Here is a 20375-nt window from a genome sequence, read left to right as displayed (position 1 = left end):
TCTCATCTGGCTCCGAGCATGTGGAAGTGGGCCATTCAGAGGAACATTTTCCTCATGGCAGAACACCTCCCTGGCAAGGACAATCAGATGGCGGATCTGCTCAGCAGATACAGCCATCAGATGCACGAGTGGGAGATACATCCATCAGTACTCCGCCCGTACTTCCAGCAGTGGGGTCAACCGGAGATAGACCTGTTTGCCACAAACGAAAACGCAAAATGCCAACACTTTGCCGCCAGGTTCCCTCACCCACAGTCGCAGGGGAATGCGATATGGATGAACTGGTCAGGCAAATTTGCGTACGCTTTTCCACCAGCACCTCTGATACCGCTAGTGGCAAGAAAACTAAGGCAGCACTCGATGACACTCATCCTAGTTGCTCCAACGTGGGCGCGCCAAGCATGGTACACCACGTTTCTGGAATTCTCGGTGGTTCCGCATCAAAGGTTGCGCCTAACGCCCAGGCTTTTGACGCAGAACCATGGAGACATTCAGCATCCAGATCCGCAACAGCTCAACCTGGCGATCTGGCTCCTGAAGTCCTAGAGTTTGGCTACCTTCACCTACCTCCTGAATGCATGGACATCATCAAGGAGGCAAGGAAGCCGACTACCAGAGCATGCTATGCTGCAAAATGGAAGCGTTTCGTCCTTCACTGTACAGCCAATAACATAAACCCGCTAGATGCATCTATCCCTAACATCATTTGCTATCTGTTACATCTTTACAAGTGCAATCTAGCCTACACTTCCATTCGGATACATCTATCCGCCATAGCAGCTTATCTTCAGAACAGGCAACATCTCTCTGTCTTCAGAGTGCCTGCCATTAAGGCCTTCCTTGAAGGTCTGAAACGAGTCATTCCCCCAAGAACACCGCCAGCTCCAGTGTGGAACCTCAATGTGGTCCTCACCAGGCTGATGGGACCACCTTTTGAGCCACTACACTCGTGTGAACTCCAGTTCCTAACGTGGAAAGTGGCTTTCCTTATTGCTATCACTTCACTGAGACGTGTCAGTGAGCTGCAAGCGCTCACAATCCAAGAGCCATTCATACAGATTCATCCAAATAGGGTAGTACTACGCACTAACCCCAAATTCCTTCCGAAGGTGGTGTCAGTTTCATCTCAACCAAACTATTGACTTGCCTGCATTCTTCCAAAACCCACAAACGGTGGCGGAAAGAATGCTCCATACTTTGGACGTTAGGAGGGCGTTGATGTACTATATTGACAGGACACAACACTTTAGGAAAACAAAACAACTTTTTGTTGCCTTCTCACCACAACACAAAGGCAACCCTATTTCCAAAGCAGGAATAGCCAGGTGGATTGTTAAGTGCATTCAAATCTGTTATCAAAAGGCAAAGCGTACTTTAACAATACCCCCAAGAGCGCACTCCACACGCAAATTGGGGGCATCCATGGCTTTCCTGGGGAACATTCCTTTGGAAGACATTTGCAGAGCAGCCACGTGGGTTACACCACATACCTTCACAAAACACTACTGTGTTGATGTGCATTCCAAGCAGCAAGCTGCTGTAGGACAGGCTGTTCTCAAGACACTTTTTCAGGTTTCTGCAGCTGGCACGGGCAACCGCCGCTAATGGAGGGACTGCTATGTATTCTATGCAAAGATATGAATTTAGCAGCCCACATGCCTCGAACTGAATATGCTACTTACCAGTATGCATCTGTTCTTGGCATGTAGGGCTGCTAACATTCATATCGCCCACCCTCCTCCCCGGTGCCTGTCGCAGCTGCAGACATACTCTTGCATTCAATCATTAGCATGAACATCCTTTACACCTTACACTCCATCTCTGCCACAATGGCTAAAAACAATCTGGGGATGTAGCCGATGCCCATGCGCACTGTAGTCCAGGGGAGGAGCCACCTATCTCAGGATACTTCGAAGACTCTTCCAGGACAACAATGTGCGATCATCCGGACCCAACACTAGGCGGCGATCTAATGCAAAGATATATGAATGTTAGCAGCCCTACATGCCAAGAACAGATGCATACTGGTAAGTAGCATATTCATTCTCTCCCATTTCTTTGTGACTGCAAGCTCTAGTTCTACTCTCCCACCTTGATCCGATTAAGGCCAAATGGCTATTTCAGTGTGGATTCCAAAAATGTATTTGCTGGGTTACTTTATTCATGGGAACGCCGTACCCGCATAAATGATTAAATATTTGGTTCCTAGGTGTGCTTGATTCATTTTGAATAGAATATGCTGCCATTTAGACTAAAATACTAAAAGCATTGGATGTTCATTGATGATCCTAAACCCTGAATATCCCTTCTCCTTGCTTGATCCCTCGTCACATTAAACAGTTGCAAATGTAACCTTATGCTTTCCATTGTTTTTTCTTTTAGCACAACTGTTGGAAAAAATCATACTCCTTAGAAAAATATAAAGGGATTTAAACACATTGTTATATTGATTTGTATAGCGCACTAATCACCTGAGAGGGTATCCAGGCGTTTGGGCAGGTGTGTAGCTTTGTAGACCTCAAGGCGCTTATACGAACAGCCAGATCTTCAGCTACTTGCTGAACTGTAGAAGTGAGGCACAGGCAATTATGTGTCGTGGGAGTGTCGTTCCATGTCTTGGATGTGATGTAGGACAATGAGCAACCCCCCACTTTAGCTTTTGCGGATGCAGGAATTGATACTGAGGCAAAGCGTAAGTGGTGGGTTGTTGAAATTATGTGTGGATGTTCAGGAGTTCTGGTCCTGTGTTGTGTAGGGCTTTGTATGTGTCTGTCAGAAGTTTGAATTAGCTGTGCTTGTGAATGGGGAGCCAGGGAAACTTCCTGAGGTGATTTGGGAGGTAGGGAATGAATTCCTCAGTGGTGTTCTGGATGGCCTGCGTAGTTTGGACTTTTCTGGCTTTGTGCGTTACCTTAGTCCAGCTTGCTGGTGAGGAGTGCTTGCATGACGGTCCGTCTGGTGTTTTGACGCAACCATTTGAAGAGTTTTCGCTCCATGCGCCGGATGTGGAAGCAAGAGGTGCATTTGAGCCGTCATTTTGCGATTACTTACGTGGTCTGTGGGTGTAGGTGTTGATCCTAGCTCCGACCGCCAACAGGTGGAGTCCCATGGGGAGGTCTTATTACCGAAGACTAGTACTTCCGTCTTGTGGGAGTTGAGCTGCAGGCAGTTGGTTTGCATCCAGTCTGTTACCACTTTCATGCAGTTGGTTCTGACGGTGGTTGTTTTGTCCATCTGGGAGAGGATGAGTTGGGTTTCATCGATGTAGGAGCGGACGGTGATGTCTTGTGTTCGGATGATGCTGGCGAGCTGTGTCCTATATATGTTGAAAAGGGTGAGGCTGAGTGACGATCCCTGTGGGACTCCACATTAGAGGTGGGCAGAATTGGCGTAGTCCCGCTACGCAAAGCTCCGCGAAACGGTAAAAAGTCTCTGCGAGCACGCAGAGTTCCGTGGAAACGTGGAATTGCTTGTTCTGCCCGTTCGTGATGCGCTTTTCCTGTTTACGATCGCTGTTTGTGTGCTCGGGGGGTGAGGGGGGTGGGAGGTGGAATATATCGCAAACTGGCCAATGCGGCATCACAGGCAGACACTTGTATAGCAGCATGAACAATGCTGATCACAAGGTCAAATAATAAGTTACTTAACAGTTGCACATTGGTTACAAAAATATTTCATCAAGATTTTCACTCAACCGTTAACCTACTGTTAGACCTGGCACCTTGGCGTGAGTCTCCCTTCCACTTTTTGCCTCATATGTTTTGCTGGTGTTGGCTGCTCAGCGCACTGTGCCACTGCCAATCAGTGCCAAAGTGCAAGTGCTCCCCATGAAAAGTGTGCACATTGATTGGTTTCCATGATTGGCTTATTTGGTTTACTGTCAGTCCCCAGTAAAGCGCACCAGGAGTGCCAGGGCTTGTAAATACAAATGCTGCTGGTGGGCTTGCAGCACTGGTTGTGCCACCCACAGAAGCGGCCTGGTAAGATGTGTCTAAGGTCTGCCATTGCAGAACCTGCGTGCAGTCTGGTACTGTCATGCTGACTGCACAAGTACACCTACTTGCCAGTCCCTAAACCTTCCCTTGACTTCATGTTAGTCACCCCTATGGTAGGCCCAAGAGCAGGGTGCATGGTAGGCATAAGGTAGGACAAGCCCTGATGTGTGTGGCATGTCCTAATAGTGAATTACAGCCATTTTTGTTTTTCACTATTGTGAGGCTACCTGCTCTCCATAGGCCAGAATGGGCTGCTGGAATTATCACACTCTATAATCCTAACACTCAGAGAGCATGGTAGAGAGTCAGGTTTAGTATGCCTGAACTCAGAATAGTAAAATACATCTTTTGGTGGAGTTTATTTTGATATCCTGTGTTTGCAAATACTACTTTTAGAAAGTTAGTATTTGCTTGCCTACCCATTTCAGCCCGCCTCTGCTCTGATGTGCATCTGCTGTCTGGTTTCTGTGTGTGACAGGGCTGGGGAATTCCAGGAGACAGGCTGGGGCTGACCGGTGGTGAATAGAGAGATTACAACAGGATGGGTGGGGGAGTGCCCCTTGACTCTGAATAGGGCTGTGCTCTGCCACCTCAATGCTGGCTCCGCTCCCTGGGGAGTGGCTGATGTCTCTGCCCTGCACCTTGTGAAGAGCGAGGGGAAGACTTTCAACAGAGTACTCCTGGACTGTACTTGTCACCACAATGCTGGCTCCACCTCCTGCGGAGCGTCTGGTGTCTCTGCCCTGCTCACTGAAAGGAGAAACCAGAGTCTGCAAAACAAAGTGCTCAGGGACTGGACTGGATTAGGCAAGGCCCCCCTGGCCTGCAAGATCAAAGGATTTTGTGTATAAAAGTAGGAGCCCTGCGCCTAAGAAATCAGATCCTGTTTGCGCCAAGAAGAACCTCTGCCCGAAGAGAAGGACCTGGGAAAGCTGCATGGATGACTACTGTCTCTAACCTGGGAGACTGGCCTGTGGTGGGTGTCTTGCTGCAAGAAGGAGAGGAGAAAAAGACTGAGACATTTAAAACCTACTTGTGCCCTTCTACAAGAAACTATCTCCAAGGGCTTGGAAGCGAGCTTGCCCCCTGAACTGAGCCCTAGGACCATTGGGCTCTCATCCTGCCTTCATTGTCTGCTGTGGACCTTTTTCTTCCCCCCCCCGCTGGAGCCGTGATCCCCAGTGTGCCTTGTCCCCACCTTGGGCCGTGACGCTTGTGGCTGGCCGCCCCCGCCGTGTGTGAGCCCCGCTCGAATCCGAGCCGCTCGCCGTACGTCCTGCTGGGCCGCCCGCACTCACACCTCGCCCCCCCTTTTGAATCGCACTAAGCTCATCCCGCACCTCCCGCTGGAATCGGACCAGAAGTGGTGCCTGAAGCCCCGGACGGCCCGTACAAAGCGTACCAGGCTGCCTCGCTCTGCACTCCGGAGTCCCCAGGGCCGCGCTGCACACCCAGAACCTACCGAAAGTCCCGTACTGGTGGCTTCGTGCCGCGCCTGCCCGCATTTGTAAAGTAGCAACCGCACCGAAGGTACGGCTCGTACGCCGTGAACACCGCCCGCATCGCTCACCCCGCTCCAAGAGGTCCGCCCGCTCTCCGCCGCGTATTGAGACGCCGCCAGAGCCCAGCCCGACCTCGGGAGGAGCCGCCAGCAACTTGGGGGTGCCTGCCTGTGAGAACACCGCCTGCAAGCTGGACTCTTCACCCTCCAAAAGGTACTGTCGTCCAACGCGCACTACGTTGCGTACACCCGGGCCAGGAGCCCGCAACGCTTTTTGATAAACTGCCTTTTTGAGTGATCACACACAGTGAGAGTCGGACAAAACCTGCGGACGAACATAGAGAACTTTGCATCCTGCAGCAAAAGAGACAATTTAATTGCTAAAGAAGTCCCGTAGCCTGATAAATGTTATTATGGTCTTGTCTTAAGCCTGCTTAAAATACTTATATAAAATATCTTATTTTTATACAACTCCTAGACTGGTGTCCATTTGTGTTGTATTTCTATATTACTGTATGTGGTCATAAATGCTTGACTACTAACGCCCTGAAGTTTAACCTTGTCTGCTCGCGCCACACTGCCTAGAGGGTGAGCAGGGGTTATTTTTAAGAGTAAGTCCCTTGCCCTGACTAGAGGAGAGGGTCCCTGTTTGTCACAAGTGCATACCTGTGCCAACCAGAGACCCCCAAATCTAACACCTACTTCTTACAACACATACTTTATTGCATTTCTAACAATGCTTAAACTATTTACTTCTCTTGAATGCATGTGTATTTGCGTGTGTGCTTTATCGTTCTGCTCCCAAGACCTCTTATCAGATTCTGTGTGCTCTTGGCTAATTCAGTCTATTGCTCCTATTCTTCAGTCATGTTCTTACTTTGCTGGAGTACACAGAATATGTCCCTGTGTGCCAAGACCATAAACTCCTTCAAGATTACAAACACTGTTTTTCCATCAACTAAGACCTTGTAAGTTATGCGCTCTGTTTTCAAATGAACTCTTCACCTCTCTTGCATCAGCACGAGATTTAGGCCTGCCTTGCTCTTGCACCACGTATAATTTTATATCGCTTCTACTAATGTCTGCTGTAGCGTAATTTCTTCATGTTTTATTTCCTCTTCAAAGCTCATCTGGTGGAGGCCCTCAGCAGAGAATGTAGTTATGTTGGATGTTGAATGGGGCTGCGCTTGGTGTCGATTGGTTTTGTGGTTTGGGTCGTTTGGTGCTGGGGTTAAATTGCAGTTGAATGGAGGGTCATACAAGAGTGGTCCTTGGTGCTGCAGGGGCATTGAATGAGGTTGCGTCTGGAGTTGAACGCCCCCAGAAGAATACATTGTCAGGGGTTGCAAACTGCAGAATAACAAAGACACAAATCTAGTTATTTTTCATCTGGGTGACTGACTAGCCACATCTTGAATTCTGATCCTGGTTTATCCTCTTGTACGAATATGGTTCTTACTTCCTAACCTTTTACCAGTGCGGCAGTGGCATCCGAAGTATTCTCCCATCGATTGGCTAGCCTGTTTTGATGTTTTCAAGGTGGCAATCGTGTCATAAAAGCATGATTTAGTAGCATGCAAGGTTTTTAGAGGCCAGTTAATCAGCACATTTTACACAGCAATTGACTATTATCAGGCTTTTTAATCTAAAAAGTCATATGTCAATAAGCCAGACATGAAAGACTCATAATGTTAGTGTTAAAAGCCCAATGAGGGCACGTATCCACAAAGTGTGTCTTCGATAAGAGCAGCCCTACAGGCAACAGGTAGTCAAAAATTCCCATTGACATTTGTCCACTGGCTCCTAATGATGAGATTTCTTTAAACCTTTTGTAATAGGAAGAAAATTGTGAGTTAGACTAATGCTGAGAGACTCCAAGATGTAACACTATGCAACACCTATTCACCTTTGTGCCTAAACGTCCACCATTAGTAGGTGAAAGTATGTTTTAGTGGGTGTTTACTTCTTGTGAAAGAGTCTGACCAAACAACCCATTCCGTGGATAATTCCTAAATTCTCTTTTATATGAAGAAAATTCCTTTGTGGAATGCAACCTAGTTCATGTATCATTCCACACTGACCACTTATACCCCAGTGAAATGTTTTTTTGACAATGTTACAATTCTGTGTCCCAAACTACATCCTTGTTTCTAAAGTTGTAGTAAGCAACTCTTGCAATTAAAAAATTAACAGAAAATGTCGATGTTTTCATTGCAAGTATATATAAAGCTCCTAAATGGGGGCGCCAGGTAAGCTTGACGGGCACTTTATACTCCCTATGTGGTTCTCACTTGATAACCACCTTCAGGCAGTGTTGGAGGCACAGGACACCGCTGGTGAAGTCAATGGAGGTTAGAGGTTTTATACTCATCTGAATTACGCAATCAGTAGTGGTTGAGATTCCCTTTTGGTGTGTCGGATCCAAGATTGTGATCTAGATGGCTCCCATAAGGCTGCATTTGCCCGAATGAGTAGTAGGAGCTGACAGAATGATGGTGTAGTGACTCGCGTCTGACACGCAGTACACACAGAGTAGTATCCTTGGTACCAATGGGAGAAAACTGTGTAATCTTGCTGATGCTGAACTAGTGGGCCTGGCTGGCATTAACGGCAGAGGGCGAGAGCGAATAGGAAGGTACCAATGAGGAAAATGCAACAATTTCCAGCAGACCGTGGCTGGTCCCATTGTGTCATTGGCTTGGCAACCCCTTTAAAGCATTATGGTGGACAAAAGCTTAAGAGCACAGTTTCTTTCTGCCAGTGGAATCTAAGAAGAGGAACATGTTAGAAAAGGGTGAAGGAAAGGCAGAAAGTGGTGCAATAGTGGATGTCCCAAAGCAAATCAAGGCACATTTTGCAGTTATTTTGATTTAGTTGGGGAAGTTCTGTCTTGCAGTTGAGGCACACCTGGAGAGGGTGGAGAAGAGGGTGGCAGGTGTGTGTGAGAGCTGTGTACATGGGGATTGACTCCAAGATGCAGATGTTGGGCATCGGATCGATGGCCTAGAGAAATGGGAATGCATATGCAGGATTCCAAATGAGAACAAGGGAGGTGCTATTGACAGTGCATTGCAGAACAGACAGCAACTATTAGAATTGTAGGGTTTCCTGCCGTACCACCTGATGTCAGTCCTTGGAGAGGTATGGTCCCTTTCAACGATTAACTAAAACCTGAAGTTTGTGTTATGGCAGAAAGAGTGAAACAGTTATACAGACAATCATCCAGTTGCTCTGGTACATTAAATCGTAGTAGCCTAGCACCATCATTAGCACCCTCTACCAAATAGATTAACCCCTCCCATGCTCATGACGAGCCACGGTGGCCGTGTGCTCATGACAAGCTGAGCTCGTCATAACGGCTGCAACGCTCGCACCCAGGGCTAATTCCCCCGATGTGCTGAACGTTCTGAGAAAACTGGTGTGGCTGTGACTAGCTCAGCTCGTCTTGAGCACAGCGCCACCGTGCTGCGTGACGAGCTTAGCTCATCACGAGCACCTGGGTGCTGTGCGTGCCCCCATTCCCCCAGCACAGCGGGGGAATCATCCCCGTAGGCAAGGGGTTAAAGAGTCTGACATTGATAAAAAAAATAGTAAAAAGAATTTCCTGCAAATACTGGAACATAGTTTCCTTCTGTTTCCAAATTTCTGTAAGAGAACACCTCTGCTTCTAGCACCCACTAATTCTCCAACTGTTTTTTGCCATTACTGTTGATGGTTTTGACAATATAGTTCGGGAAAGCAAGCTCTCGTTCGCCTTGGCTGATTAAAATCCCGCAAAATTACATAACGGTTTGCCATTATTTGAATTTTACTTTCAGAATGCCATAATAAATGCTTCATGTCTTATTAAAAACAAGCACTGACATAGCCAATAGGTCTTGCCTTTGGGACCTTATAAGTGTTTAGCCAGAGCTATTGACTTTGCCAATGTCTTTAAGCTATGTTGTTGAGCATTGTGGCTGCTGTGCAGCATGTTGAAAAGTTATAATAAAAATTGTGTTATAAGCATTTTTGTTACCTTAATACGCCCAAGACTAAAGCATTAGGAGATGCTCATTGTTATACTGGTGGAAATTTAAAAGAAGCATATGAAGTGACAACTCAGTGTTGGAGAAACCCACAGTGAACTGGGTAGAAGTGAAGTTTCACTACTTTTAAAGGTAAATTGTTCGACTACTTTTCCCACAATTTTGCAACAACCTGAGAAGTGATTCGTGCAAATGAAGGACTCTGAGGCAGGACTGTGGCATGCCCTGGGCACAGGAATAGGACCACAGTACTCTTGGAGGGGATGGGAGACAGACATTTTACTGCAGGAGTGAGAAAACAGGACTGGGAAGGTCTTGGGTAACGGCTGGAACCCTGGATAGACTGGAACAGCCGGGTCACCAGCACTGTGTGGGCAATGTGCCCAGTCCACAGGAGCCGAGAGGACAGGAGCATGGACAAAAACTGGAACAACAATGCCAGGGAGTATAATAGGGTTGTAAGGCATCAGGCTGGTAGAGCATTTTTTTTGTTCTGTTGTATTTGCAGTTTTATATAGCGCTGACTCAACCTGAATGCATTGGAGCGCTTTACATGAGCACTAGTTCCGTTACACAAGGCATCTTTCATTTTTGGTAAGCACGTGGAGGTTAAGTGATTTGTTCAGAATCACAGGATGTTGAGCCAACGTCAAGACTCTAAACTGGTTCTCCAGTTCCAAAGTTGGCAGCTCTGGCTGTTTTGCTACATGGAAGAGTGCCAACACTGAGGAGATATAGCATGTCTCGAAAGACAACTTGTGCACTGCCTATGTCAATGTCATAAGTTTTTATAGAGCGCTATTATCACCGCATGGTCTCAAGGCGCTTGCAGCATAAGAACCGGATGGAAGGAGACAAACACTGAACGGGCTTCACAGCAGAGAGAGACGGGCCACATGCTAGGGAAAAAGCCATGTTTTCAAGGCTTTGCGAAATTGCTGATGCTCCTTAATGGAAAGAAGGTGAGAGGAGTTGGCCTAACTGCTAAGGCGCTCGACCTTGGACCTGGGGATCTGGGTTCGAGTCTCGGTAACGACGCCAAAAACCCCCTGTGATTCTGGGCAAATCACTTAATCTCCCCGTGCCTAAAAAATGAAAGTGTGTCCTCATGTAACGTAACTGGTGCTATGTAAAGCGCTCTGATAACTGATTCGGTTCGGTTCTAGTTCGCGCTATATAAAACTCTGCAAAAAAAAAAAAGGTGGACAGGGGCGATTCAGCTGTACTCATCCTCCTAGACCTCTCCGCAGCGTTTGACACCATCTCCCACGGTATCTTGAAACATCGGCTGTGGGAGATTGGGGTCCGTGAAGGGGCACTGGGTTGGATTGGGGATTATCTTACTGGCCGCCTCACCATCGTTCGAGTGGACTCCCTGGCTGCCCGGAGCCGCCCGGTTACGGTAGGCGTGCCTCAAGGTTCGATTTTGAGCCCGCTGCTTTTTAATCTGTATTTGACACATTTGGCTAAAATAATTAAATCTTTTGGCTTTGGAACGGTGTCATATGCAGATGATACGCAGCTGCTGATCACATGCGGCGTTGATTCTGCCGACACCTGCCTGCGTTTAAAAAAATGCATGGTTGAGATCAGCAGCTGGATGCGATCGAATAAACTCCAACTCAATGCGGGCCACTGACTCGCTGGGACAGGCCAAGGCTTTCCATGGTCCTTATTAGGAGACTTGTCTCTGGATCGACGGAAAGCTCTGCGTGATAATTAAAATCGCCTAATAAAACAAAATCCTCCGTGGCCAGGGCATGGGTGACTACTATTTCTAACAGTTTATTAACAAAGCCTGTTTTAGTACCCGGGGGCCTATATACCAGTGCAACCCGCCAGTTGTCTAAACTGGAAAGCTGTATGTTCACGATCATAATTTAGAGTATGGGACATGTAGGAGAGTAGGGTCTGCAATCCTATGATCACCCAGATTTTTGCTTTTTGCTGCACTGGTTTACGACTTTCCCTGGCTGTGGGCCTGCTAATCAGACCCACAGCCTAGCTGTTCTCTCTATCCAAATTGTACTCAGGTACTGAATTGGCCCTGGGCCCTCTCCAAGTCCCTGTACCCAGGGCTGAGGTGCACCCAGAAGTCTCCCAGGGGCTGAAGCATGTATTGTGCCACCCCTGGATTGACTAAAACTGACACAACTGGCTGCACGACAGCTGGGGCAAGGTGGTGTACTCACCCTTTGCTTTAGATATAGTATACCTATATCTAACCCTAAAAAATGGACACACAGATCTCCTATCAGTCACTCCTATGGCAGGCCTTAACAATCCTGAAGGCAGAGTGCTTGGAATCGTGTGAGATGGTGCTCTGGCATGAGCTGAGCCTGTCTGCGGCTTTCGGGATCCATCCCTTAGCCGTTTCCATGATATCGCATACCATATACTCTTAAATGCATTATAATCCTCGCGGTTATGTGCCAACTCTGGTATCGCTTTATCAAAACATGTTGAGTAAGGTGTCATACGAATTGGAATACTAACCCCTCGCCAATTCTGGCGACGGGGTTAGCATTCCACCCTTCTAGAGGGACACGACATGCATGTAACCTATAACCCGGTTAAAAGTCAGACAGAGCCTTAGCATCCACAAAATGGATGCTGCCACGAGACACAAGTCTGCCCTCCTGCTGCTGGGAGTCCTCCCAGAGCAGGAGATAAGGACAAAGGGTTTCCTGCCAGGGGCGGTGCCAGCACCGTCCCAGACAGGGTTTTGTGTATTGTAGGTAGGCAGGGCTTTAGAGGAAGGTGACTGCACGTGGCACCCCGGTGCTCACTGTGCATAGGCTGGCTGGAACCAGTTCCAGGGTCACTCCAGACCCTGTGCTGGGGAAAAGCCCGCCAAGGAAGTGGGTGTAACCACCCCCCTCCTAGTCCCACCCATAGGGCAGGACTTAGTCGCGTGCCAGCCCCCTTTTACAGGATAAAGGTAGAGACTGGCCCCCTTCCAAATCAGATCATCTTTGAATCCTGAAACTACTTTCTGCGAAAGGAACTCAAGACTTCTTCCTAAGATTTCTCCCTTGTGACTAAGGAGTAGTCACCCTGCACCCGCAGGCACCATCTAAGAACACTGCGGTCTGCTGCAAGTCCTTCCTCCGGAATCCGACTGCCCAGCTCGACGAGAACCGGCTTCCCTGGCACCTCTGACCTCTACCTGCATCATCAGTCACGCTGAGATTCGTGGGTGTGACGAGACCTCGAGGGACCGGCCATCTTCAAGACTGCACGACTTCTTTCCAGCAAGCCCGCCGAGTGAATTCCTGGTGAGTGCTTTGGGGTCCGAGAAGCCCCCACCCTGAGCGGCTCCAGCACCGAAGTGCAGCCCCCCAGCATCTCCACGATCTGCGTGGGGCCCTTCTGCTTTTTGCTGCTCACCGCGTTGTTTGGCTACTAGCCCGCTGGCTTGTGGCCTTCCTGACGACGCCCGACGACATTTCTGCTGCTGGTCTGGTTGCTCCAGACTGGCCCTTGCTTCCCTCCATCGGAGAAGTACCCTGGACCCTCCTGGTCCGCCCAAGACGCCATTTTAGGTCCACCGCGTGGGCCTTGCATTTGCCAAGACTTGTTGCCCAATCCTGGGTCCAGCGACGTCGACAGCAAGAACCTTCGTGGGACAGCTCGCACCTCCATCCTGGTCGCCGACAACGCCTCCTGGTCCGTGAGATCTGCAGAGCCAGCGTCGCCCACTCACCTAGTCGAGGTGACTTCGCCCGGTGCCATCCTGGTGCCCACTTAATCACTGGCTAGTGATTCAAGAACTTGGTCCCCTCTGCTTTCAGGTTTTCTTCTTCCTTGATCCAGGCTTGGATCCATCGAACTTTTCTTCACTGGTCGCCTGCCAGCAACTTCTTCCTTCCAGGCTCCTGGTCCGGCAACGAGATCCCCGACGTCTTTTCAGACCTATGCAGCCCCTGGGCTAGGTAACTTCGGCACTCCGGTGTCCCAGCATAGCCTCACTATCCAAGGGTCAGGATCCACTGTCGTTTTCTTCCCACCAGGTCGGGTTCGCCCGTGAACACTAACTTTGCCTTTACTAGCCTCCATAGACTTTGTCCCGCATCCCGCGTGAGAGTGCACACTCTGCACCCGAGTCCCCTGGGTCTCCTAGTAGTAATCTAACGATTCCCTAGTCCAGTCCTAGCGATTCCAAAGCCTATTAGAACTGTTACTTACCTGCTAGTAATTCGCATTCCACTTTTAAAGTATATGGTTTTTCGTGCCCCTCGGGCATTTGTGTATAACGTGCTAACTTAAGTATTTTCGTAAGAGTTTTGTTGTGTGCCTAGCACCCTGTCCTCATAAAGAGTACAGGGTTGTTGTGATTCTAATAAATACACTGTTTATTTTCATAACACTTGTGTGGTGTCCTTTCACTGGGTGTTCAAGGGGTAATGTGATGGTAAAACAGCTGGCTTAACACGCCCTCTAGAGTCTTAGCCTTAGACTGCTCGTATCCATGCTACTAGGATAGCTGGTCTATAAGGTTGGCTTACAACCAATCATCAATAAGGGTTGTTTGGACTGATATATAGTGATCACTAGAATAGTGAACACTGCACATCAGGCCAACTTCTCACAGGACAAGACAGAGATTCTAGTACCTTGATCTTAATGGGGGATCTGGCAGCAATTGCTAAGCCACCTCCCCTTTTCCCCACCCTTCCAGCCTTGTGACAAAATATTCGGAAGGAAAAGCAGCCGCTACGTCTGAGGCCGCCATGCTGTGGAGCCAGGTTTCTGTAAAGAAGCAGAGTTCCGGCCTGTCTGCCTCAAGTAGGCGCCTAAGCGAGACATAATATTAAAAAAAAAAACAGGACTAGTGGACTTGAAGAACATCTATCACAATGAATTTGCTGTAATTTTGCCAACGACAGAGGTAAGAACATCCTGGTTGCAGTTACACAGCAACAATTTGGTTGTCTGGATATTTTGTTAAATTTAGGCGAGTTCACTTGGCACAATTAAAGTACAAACAAAACATTAAACAATTGGGTAGACACTCAAGTAAAAACAAACTACCTTTTATCAATAACAGAGAAAAATGTGTTCAGGAAGATAACTTTGCAAAAATCTCCACTTGATCAAGCGAAGAGAGTCCGTTTTCTTCTCACTTGGTTTCACTTGTGTTACTGAAATAATCAACCCAGGACCAAAGGTTGGGGGGGAAATCAACAAATCACATGTGTTACTCAAGCAAGACGAGCGCACTGGCACGCTGGGAAAAGCCCCATATCACTGTTTTTTGTCCAGGAATTGGAAGATCAGAGAAGTGCTCTATTTTGGCTGAAAATAAAAACTGCTGAGTTTGTCACTTTTTCAAGTTATGTTTTGCTTTTAATAACCTGTGGAAACACATTTGTTGTTATGAGCTTCTGTTATCTTGATGCCCGGTTAAATATGACACCGGGCCCTAGTTGTCACTGTTTGTGTTTCCTACACGTCGGTGCCCATGGGCTGCATCTCACTAATTTCACCTTCCTCAAGCCTGCTTTTTGCATTGAGAAAAACTAAATTATAAGTCCCAGAATACTAATGGTTGTTGACTGAAAATCAAGGAAATGGAACAAGTAGGCAGCCTATGCTGCATTTAAGAGCTACCTTTAAAACTGCTACTGCATATTTATGCAGAACAGACAGGCAGAGTGCCTGTAGCTGACGGAGGTGTGCGGGGGAATCGCAGGATACTTAAAGCGAAACATTCGGAGTAAACACATTTGAGTTCACACACAACAGAATTCCAACCAAGGCAAGGCAAACGTTACATTGCTCATCAACTTCAATTAAATATAGCATTGCCAAAATAAAAATACTTGACTGCATAGACGTGAACATTGCAGCATCAAGGCACCTCTGCCTCTTGACACCAGATGAAAGCTCCACTGTAACAGACACCACGAAATAAGATTCCAAAGGGTGAGGGAAGGAGAGGACGGAATGGAACCAGGGGAGCCTGAGATAGCAGAGGGAAGGATAGCGAGCTGCAAGTAGAGGGAGGAACGAAAACCAGCATTGGTAGTGCAATAGGACTTGCATTTACGCGAAACCTATTGCATTGGAAACGGAAGTGCGGGTGGGAAAGAAGGCACGAACGAGAGTGCGGGGAATGCGAAAAGTCACGGACTGCGGGGGAGGAGGGGAGAAACAGGGGAAGAAAATAGTGTTGGAAGTAAATGGGCCAGTATCCATGAAAGGATACAAATGACGACATGGTCGTCATGAGGAGGGACTAAAAAGCCTCAAACCAATCGAAAGGCAGCATTTAACACAAAAGCCAATGAAAAAGATGAGCGGAGCTTCCACAGAGTTTTCACACCATCCTGAATTCCGCATGTTTCGCAGAGCGAAGCGCATGCGCTGCAACGCTAGGCTCGACCTAAAAAGTATATATTCCTAGAAGTATGAAGCTTGCTTATGTCACACCTTTTTTGGATCCTGACACACTGCCAACTATTGGCCAAATTAGCAACTTCCCTATTTGCGTGAACTGCTAGAGCGATCCACCTTTCTTCAATTGGAAGAGTTTGTAACAGTAAATCAACTGCTACATCAACCTGCAATGGGTTTGCGCCCAGACTGGACAATGTTCACCACTGCACTGATTTTTATTAGACCTTCTGTGGCCTTTGATACAGTGAATCACCAACTTCTGTAACAAAAAGATTTGAAGAACTGGGCGTCATGGTTATGGTTCCATTATGGATCAGCAGCTCTTGCTAACAGAAAATTGCAACTATTACTTGCTTCTTTTGCCTCCTCTGTAAAAACATTGAGCTGTAGGGTCCAACAAGGACCCATTTGATCAGTTTTTCTCTTCAACATATATAGAACTTAGTTGGCTCACCTGATTCAAACTTGCGGCTTTGACGCCTTCCTCAATGACGCTCAGATTACTCTAAAAACGCTGGTGATGCAAATGTTGACATAACTCAATTATTTGATTCTGTCCAAAGTGGGAGTTGGATGAGCTTTAACCATCTGAAATTAACTTTTTGCCCCATCAGATCCTCCCCTCCCTGGAAGGTTCCTCACTTGGTCTCCTTCCTTGGGACCTAAATCTTCCCCTTTTACATGCACAAAAAACATGGGTATTAACATTTTTAAATGTTCCCCACTCTGACCATGGCAAAGCAGGTAAAGGCAGTAAAATAAAAAGTTTTATTCAACCATGGACACTGAAGAATATTTTGTTCTCTCATAAGATGTTAATTATTTATGCGTCCTTTTCAGTCTGTCTGGGTTACTGCAACTCAGTGTATCTTGACCTCCCAGACTTTGATCCAGAACCTTTAGTTCTATGCTGCCACCTTTAGTGTTGGGTCAGTGTGAAGGAGTGTTGAATTCCACAATCTGTCTAACTTGTCCATTGAGCAATTTACACCCTCACTCTTTTGCAATTGTGCCATGATTTCAACTGGTATATCCTAAGCAGCCGCTGAGATCTAAAGGTTAATTTCTTCTTAAAACCCTTTAAAATTTCAAAACTTATGGTGGATATGCGTTCTCTATTATTGCAGCAACCAGGTAGGATACCATGCCTCCAGAGGCAGTGCATGCGTGTCTTCAAGCAGTAAAACCAGGAAAGCAGGTATGGACAGAGGATAGTGACCAGAGTGATGAAAAATGTGTTGTGTGTTGTGTTGTGCAATCAATCAATCACTTTTAAAGCGCACTACTCACCCGTGTGGGTCTCAAGGCGCTGAGGGGAGGGGGTGCTGCTACTGGTCGAAGAGCCTTGTCTCGAGGAGTCTTCTGAAGGTGAGCATGTCCTGGGTCTGCCACAGGTGGGTAGGGAGGGTGTCCAGGTCTTGGCGGCGAGGAAGGAGAAGGACCTGCCCCCGGAGGTTGCTCGTTAGATGCGGGGGACGGCGGCGAGGGCGAGACTGGCGGAGCGGAGCTGGCGGGTGGGGGTGTAGAAGCGGAGTCTGCTGTTCAGGTGGACTGGTCCGGTGTTGTGGAGTGCTTTGTGTGAGTGGGTGAGGAGCTTGAAAGTGATCCTCTTGTTGACGGGGAGCCAGTGCAGGTCTCTCAGGTGGGGGTGATGTGGCTGCGGCGAGGGATATTGAGGATTAGTCTGGTTGAGGCGTTTTGGATGCATTGTAGTCGTTATAGGTGTTTGGCCGGGATTCCTGCGTAGAGTGCATTGCCATAGTCCAGCCTGCTGCTGACGAGGGCTTGGGTCACCGGTCTTCTAGTTTCGGTCGGGATCCACTTGTAAATCCTGCGGAGCATGCCGAGGGTGTTGTAGCAGGAGGAGGAGAAGGCGTTGACCTTCTTCGACATGGAGAGGGAGGAGTTGAGGATGAATCCTAGGTTGTGTGCGTGGTCCGTGGGTGTCTGTGCTGTTCCCAGTGTGGTCGGCCACCAGGAGTCGTCCCAGAGGGGGTGGGGCCGAGGATGAGGACCTCCGTCTTGTCAGAGTTCAGTTTCAGGCGGCTGCTCCTCATCCATTCGGCAACAGCCTTCATTCCCTTGTGGAGGTTGGTCTTGGTGGTGTGCGGGTCCTTGGTGAGGGAGAGGATGAGCTGGGTGTCGTCGGCATAGGAGATGATGTTCAGGTCGTTGCTGGCGGGCTACTTGTGCGGGGAGTGGGCCATGTAGACGTTGAATAGGGTCGGGGTGAGTGTTGTGCCCTGGGGTACGCCGCAGCTGGTGTCGGTGGCTTTGGATCGGAAAGGTGGGAGGCGGACTCTGGGTTCTGCGGTGAGGAAGGACGCGGTAAGGTCCAGGGCCTTCTCCTGGATTCCGACTTCTTGGAGGCCTTTCTTTAGTGTGCGGTGGCAGAACGTGTCGAAGGCGGCTGATAGGTCCAAGAGAATGAGTGCTGATGTTTCGCTGTTGTCTAGTTGGCATCGGATGTAGTCTGTGGCAGCGATGAGGGCTGTGTCGGTGCTGTGGTGTCGTCTGAATCCGGACTGGGCGGGGTGTAAGATGTTGTTGTCTTCGAGGTGGCGGGTCAGTTGCATGTTGACGGTTTTCTCGATGACCTTCACTGGGAAAGGGAGCAGAGAGATGGCCCGGAAGTTCTTGAGGTCCTTGGGGTCCGCCTTGGGCTTTTTGAGGAGGGCGTTGATTTCGGCGTGCTTCCAGCTTTCCGGGAATGTCGCTGTCTTGAAGGAGATGTTGATGACCTTCCGTAGTTGGGGTGGGATGGATGCATCAGCTTTGTTGAATACGTGGTGTGGGCAGGGGTCTGACTGGGATCCTGAGTGGAAGGAGTTCATGACCTTGCGTGCATTATCGTTGAGACACGCAAGGTCAGGTGGTTGGTCCAGGTAGTGTTTGCGTGGGGAGGGGGGGTGGAGTCTGCCGTAGTCTGGGCGGTCATGGTACTGAAGCTGTCGTGGATGTCAGTAATCTTGCGGTGGAAGAAGGTGGCCAGTGAGTCGCACAGATCTTGTGAGGGCGGGATGTCGTTGTTGATAGCGCTGGGGTTGGAGAGTTCCTTCACTATGTTGAAAAGTTATTTGCTGTCGTGTGTGTTGTTGTCCAGGCGGGCTTTGAAGGAAGACCTCTTGGCTGCTCTGATGAGTTGGTGATGTCTGCGGGTGGCGTCCTTGTGGGCTGCGTGTCTGTCCGGTGTACGATCGTGGAGCCATTTCTTCTCCAGTTTCCGGCATGTACGTTTGGAGGTCTGGAGCTATTCGGTGAACCAGGTGGGTTTCTTGAGCGGGGCGAGGGTGTTGGCGCAGCCGTCGATCCACTGTCTGAGGTTGTGGGTGGCGGTGTCTGGGTTGGTGGGGTCGGAGGGTGGGTTCTGGGCGAGGGTGGAGGTCAGTTGATCTTTGGTGACTTTGCTCCAGCAGCGGTGAGGCAGCTGTTGGGTGCGGTGGTGCGTGGTTGGTTTCTTGAAGGTGAAATGGATGCATCGGTGGTTGGTCGAGTGGAGTTCGGTGGTGCGGTTGAAGGCGGCGTGGGTGCTAGTGGTGAAGACGGGTTGAGTGTGTGACCGGCGGCGTGGGTGGGTTCGTTGACGAGCTGTCTGAGGCCGAGGTTGTCGATCAGGGTTGCGGAGTTGGCGTCGTTGTTGTTCTCGAGGTGGTAATTCAGGTCTCCGAGGATAATGTAGTCCGTGGAGGCGAGTGTGTGGGTGCTGGCAAGGTCGGCGGTGGAGTCGCTGAACTGGGCAAGGGGTCCGGGGAGTCTGTAGACAAGTGTTCCTCTGAGTGTGGTGCTGGGGTCTGTGTGGATCTGGAAGTGCAGGTTTTCGGCGGTGTTGAGGGTGTCGTCTGCATGGGTGTAGACCTTGAGGGTGGACTTGTGGATGATGGCTAAACCTCCTCCGATACTGTTGTCACCATCCCAGCTTGCTATGATGAACTTTAGGTAATTTGGCATGGTCTCCAGAGTCACGGATAAGATGTTTCTATCCAACAAGTTTTTTTTTTAACCTATTTTATAGCTTTTTTTTGGCACAGTATCAGGTGATATATGAAGAAGAATATATCAGCAAACAATATACATACATATATAGGCTTGTGGCATGTTCGACGTCAGTGAAGTAACTTGCAACCACAATAGTATATCCTACAAAGCAACAGAGAAAGAAAGGAACCAAATTATACAATTATTAAACAACCACAGAATACCCACCCTCACCCCAAAACGTAAAACCATTGCAATGGGCCCACATCTATTAAATCACTAACCTAGAATATAGTAAGTGAGCGGTAGAGGATCATGTACAGAATATTAGGGGACATCGAGTCTGCACTATTAAGAAATGACAAGTGGGAGGTACAGAAGTGGGGGGAAATAGGCGTGCAGAGGTAATTATGACTTAGTCAGATGGCTACCTCTGCCTGGGCTTTAAAGTGTTCCAATGATGTATCCCAATCT

At 48.5% G+C, this 20375-nt stretch overlaps 1 protein-coding gene across 2 annotated transcripts in view; it reads left to right on the top strand.

Annotated features, from left to right (window-relative positions):
* The window catches only part of CHAF1B (chromatin assembly factor 1 subunit B), a 322331-nt gene that overhangs the window by 179878 nt on the left and 122078 nt on the right, over positions 1–20375 (top strand). The window lies entirely within an intron of this gene.

The sequence above is a fragment of the Lissotriton helveticus genome, chromosome 8 (assembly GCF_964261635.1).
Source record: "Lissotriton helveticus chromosome 8, aLisHel1.1, whole genome shotgun sequence".
NCBI classification, from domain to species: domain Eukaryota; kingdom Metazoa; phylum Chordata; class Amphibia; order Caudata; family Salamandridae; genus Lissotriton; species Lissotriton helveticus.
Note: the sequence above shows the minus strand (reverse complement) of the source record. Positions and strands in the feature narration are given on the sequence as shown.